Genomic DNA, 5,485 nt, shown 5'->3' on the forward strand with positions numbered 1-5,485 from the left:
AAAATGTGCATGAATTCCACAAGAGTTTGCTGCTGTGGTACGAGTATTCCTGCAGCGTGAATCTTTACATTATCTCGTATCTTTTTTGATAACGAAAACTTTGAATCCCTACAGCGCACTAAAATATTTCGTTTCTGTCTTATCACGGTTTTTTGTTACGCACAATAACTTACAAATAATATTATGAAAGTAGAGATGGTTAGATCTGTTTGTGCGCTGTATTAATATTCTACTGTGACAGGTATCACTTCTCTGGCATTCCATGATACGCAATAGTAGATCTCCGGTTATAGCGATTTCGATTGGTTCGGGATGTATACTTTTGGGATTCTCATTTTATGTGGCAGGTGGGGGACCTGCAGGGTAAACGGAAGATAAGAGCGCTTGATGGTTATGCACACAAAAAATCGTAGCATAGGTTTGATAAGGTTTTAACTAACAAATTTGTCGAAACTAAGTTACCTATTTTCCTGACAGTATATACTGAGTGAGTGAAATTGTTGAGAGAGGACAAAGTCAAGATGTTGTATTTATATGTAGTTATGTGAAAGGTTAATTACATAATGTATGCCTCCTTGGAATCTTTAAATAAACAATCTTTACATTGTAAATATTAAAAACAAATGAGATACTAAGTTGACCAGGCTGTATTTGCTAAAAAATTAACAACATTAGAAGTCGTGTTGAAGAAGTAGTGGCTGATTGACTTATCCAGCTGACTATATGTGTTTATACAGCATTGTTGCAGGCCTGTATCTGGTATAATATTGATGTTTTAGTTTGAGCACAGCCTGTTTAATCTCCAACATCCAATTCGGATGGAACAATATATTTTGTAGGGCACGGAACCATCCGGCATGAGACAATAGAAGCACTCGTAGATCTGGTAATAATATTTTTTTAAAGATTTTTTAACTCAGATAAAAAAACGACCGCAAAATGACGGCCTCATCCAAATAAATCAAAACTTGGGTGTAAGAGTAATACACAATCTTTAAAGAAATATGCATTCGATTTATACATCTCGTATATGCAGAAAAGATTTAAGTTTGTAAACAATTATTCCTCTTAACTGTTGATAACTTTAACTGATTGATAACTTTAACTTTTTTACGAACATGCCCTGTTTGTAAAAAAGGGTACTCTGCATATAAAAACATACCTCCTAATGAACACTGCAAGTACAGATCAGCTCAGCGACCACCACGAGATTTTATCCTAGGGTTCATTTAAGTGCCTGTATATATCAAATGATTGAGTAATACCAGGCCGGCGCAAGATATTCCGACACCCTCGGTAAAATACACTTTTATCGTCCCCAAACTAACTATAAATCTCAATTTTCGTTAAAAAATAAAAGCTGATTTTATATTTTATGACACAATCTCTGTCCCCGTCTACTTGATACAAGTAGAAGTGTACCATACAAGTTTCACTGCTCCATTCCAAATTGCTTAGGCTAAGGACTACCTAGTAACTTAATTACCAATAGCAGTTAGCCCTTGGGTGGGGTAACTTGTAACTCGTACGTGACTGTCGGATAGTTAGGTTATTTAAAAGTTTATTTTTTCATCAAGACCAATATATTTATTTCCCCTTAAAAGGATAGTATTGAGATACGAGTATTACTAGGAACAGCTCGAGGCATGTGTGACGTGTACAACCGAACATGCCATCTCAGAGATAAGGATAATGAAAAATTATATTTGTATTGTTCTATTTTGTAACTGTTTTTTTTTCTATTTTGAAAAAACAAACCGTACAGAAAGGAAGCAAAAGTTTCGACGGAGAAATAACTTTAAATACAACTTTAAGTAGACATCAACATTAGAAAAATTCAAGAACAATATTCAAAACTAACAGCCTAATAAAGGAAACCACGTTACAGTTGGAGGAATTTAGCTGTGCTCGTAGGACACTAATACTACCCTTTCAACAATAATACACGCTATCTGTGTGGCGGGTTGTGTTTACGTGCTAGCCGCTGAGATGAAGGCGCAACCATCTCTTTAACGACTTTAAACTCACGATTTAGATTTGCAGATTAGTATTGTCAAATCCGTTATTTTCAAAAACACGTTAAACAACACTATATCAACTGAAAAACAAGGATAAGTCCTATTATTGCTATTATTTGGTATTCTCTTATTTATTTAATTCCACCACAATCAGCACTGTCACAAAACATACTGATTTTAGCAAATGTGATGAGTTATTTGGGTCATTACGATTCCTGAAAGGAGGGTTTTACTCATGAGTCACAGGAAATGTTTTCGGGACGCAGCGCATAATGCTACCCCGCCACCCCTCCCGCCTATAACCCACACATTCAAGGTCACGCGCACAGCTAAAGTCCTCGAACTGTACTCCTGTACAGAAAGCAAGAGCAAGGTCACTGCGTGTAAAAATGGAATTGAGTTGGAAGTAAGAACCTCTTCTATTTCCATTCCTTTTCACAGTTCCCACTTTGTCTCTCTTGGAATTATACTTGCCGGCTTCAGGTAAGTCTTAGCATCCCCCTCCCTCTAAATGGAAGCCAATATGCGGATCGGATAAGGTAGCTATCAGTAGATAAAGGTATTGTATTTTAGACCGACTTATTAGAAACCAAGGATCCTGTCCTGAGAATCCACAGGAAAGAAAAGGTTTACGGTACGAGAGCTAAAATTAATGAGGTTTAAGAACTCAGGTTTTGAATGAACCTAAAGAGTCAAATATCCTAAAATCATCAACAATCCTAAAACTAGACATGTATACCTAAATTCACAGATCAATAAAAGCTTAAAGGGTCGATTAAATGCGGATAACAGGAAATTCACATGGCCAAGGGATCAATAAAAATGAAACATTCACTCCAAGGCATGAGTTCATGACGAAAACAAACTTCGGGTTACCCGTGAAGTAGATTGAATCGTTGAATCCCCAAGTCTTATCAATATGTATTTTAAATTCTAAAAGAGATTGTCAGGAGATATAAATTAAGGAGTCAATATGCTCAAGTAGCTTTACATCTCGAATTGAGAAGTAATTGTAATTCAGAGAACTGATATAAGATTAGTTTCAAGATTTCATTCAAAATGCAGAAAAAGAAATAAAATCATTTATAGTTGGAGCTTAAAAGAGCAAAATAGAATTGAGGATTTAAGTTTTCAGTACTAATGTGTAACGATACTTATTCACAGGCGTATTCGGAAACACTATTATCATGTTTGGGGGTTAAGGAATTCATAGGAGAAGTGCCAGTAGTAACTAGTGAAGTCAGTAAATTACCACTACCTTAATGTCAAGAAACCAGAATGGAGGTTACCTACTGGTGGCGGAATGGCAATACTGGAGTGGTTAGTTACCGGTACAAGTTAGTCCAATTGTTACTCTCTACAACTCACTCTCACTAATTTAACTAACAAAGCTCTATTGTTGTTACTGAGAGTAGTTGTAAATGCAATTAATTCATATTGTTAGAGTATTTTGACGAATTTCAAATTCAAAATCTCTATGAAACCTCTCTTTCTCATTATGGAACTCTGTCCTACTAATCACACTTGATATTAAAGAACTTGTAATTTGTCGGTTAGAAGTACATCGAACCATGAACAATTTCAATATACGAATGTTTGTTGATAGTTGGTAAAGCCTCTACTTCTTCAGGTGGTTAAATATCACGTCTATCTTATTTGTAAATATGGGGTTTGAGTTTCCCGATCTTTACAACAAACAGTGGTTTAGAATTAAGTACATTTAAACATAAAATGTTCATATCATTACAATAACTAAACGTAAGTACAAATAAATTTCATGATGTATTTATAAGACGTTTAATCTAATATTTACAAGAAGGCTTGGTCACTATTATATTACGCAAAAGGAATAATTATGGATATCATCATGGACTTCCGCTTGTTATTGACACGGTACCAATTTAGTGTCTGCCAGAATAAATTGACTTTCCAGAAGCCAATTCACCAAACAAATAATACAGGTTTCATTATGATTATTTACTATGGCTAGTGCGTACTAAAGCTTAATTTATATATTTGTTAGATATGGAATACATTCCTTTCTTATATTATAGTATTTTAGCTTGTCATTTATTGTTGTGTTTCTGACAAAGAATACCCCTAAGTGAACAAGAAACTGGCAAACTTACCGAAAATAGGTTTTATTATAGGTGTACTTCCTCTTTGTTTAAGTTGAAGATTTCTCGAGCTCCTAGTTGTATGAGATAATTTTCTGAAAATTTTGAATCACTTGTTTATTGAGGTAATATTCCACTGACTGCCAGTTATCGCCCAATATTATAAACTCATGCGTGTCCCAGGATCTATACCCTAAATGTACCGTGACCGCGGAGACGCTATTCGGTGACAAATCGTGGCTTAACCGTAACCATTTGTAACAGACTGTGCCCATGTAGTAATGATACGGCCAATCTGTTAACTACAGACGTTTCAGTGTGAACAGCACGTTGGCTGGTTTAGTTCATCAATGGATAAATCCAGTGCCTAATAATAAAAAGAAGTAGATTATCTCAAATTATTTGTCATTATTTCACGTATTAAATTTTGCATAAAATAAATGACATTTTGTATTCCGTAACTCGATAGTCGTTAGCCTAAACAGTGTGAAATGGAGCAGTGAAATTTGTACAGTATACTTCTACTTGTATAAAGTTGTGTACCTGACAAGTTTGTTTTTTCTAGCATCCTAGCATGGCCGATTGTTACTAACATTCTTATACGATTTTGTCATTAGTTTATATTTGTCATCAGAAATACAGACAATCTGGGTCCACTGATGCCTTATAAAATATATAAAATCATAATTTTGTTACATAAGGATGTTTAGCATTAAAAGAACTACTCGAAAACAAACCTAAGTTTAATAATGTAGTGAATTATATTTTCCCTCCCACACAACCCTACAAGGAAAAATGACATGCCTAGAAGTTGCTTTTAATATCCGACACGGTCGTTCAGTTAAACTTTAAGTTGCAAGTATCAGTGTAAGTATTTGAAATACAATACATACGAGAGTACAATTATTATGGGTTGAAGCAACAAAACGATCACGGTATATTATAAGTATTGAGTAGATTAATATCTATTAATCCAATTTTGTTACACAGATAATGCAAATTGGAATACTCTTATTGGGCAAGAGAAACAAATTGATGAATATCCTCCATTTTGCCAAAATATATATTTTTAAAATCGTGTTTTAATATCAATTGTACAACAAATCAGAACAATTTGCACCTAACATCGCATAACCTACCTCAACAAAACTTTGGTACTACTCCTGTATGTATAAAATTGAGCATTCGGGTATATTTTGTAAATATATTTTAGTTTTCTCTTATTGTGGAAGGAGGCATAAACTGCAAAAAAATTGTTGAGTCGAATAAGCTACAAAATTCTACATATAATATTGGATGGATTCATACAACGAATGCAAAATTCTAAGCTAAGGAACTATTATTATTACT

Source organism: Homalodisca vitripennis, chromosome 1 (genome assembly GCF_021130785.1).
Source record: "Homalodisca vitripennis isolate AUS2020 chromosome 1, UT_GWSS_2.1, whole genome shotgun sequence".
Classification (NCBI taxonomy): domain Eukaryota; kingdom Metazoa; phylum Arthropoda; class Insecta; order Hemiptera; family Cicadellidae; genus Homalodisca; species Homalodisca vitripennis.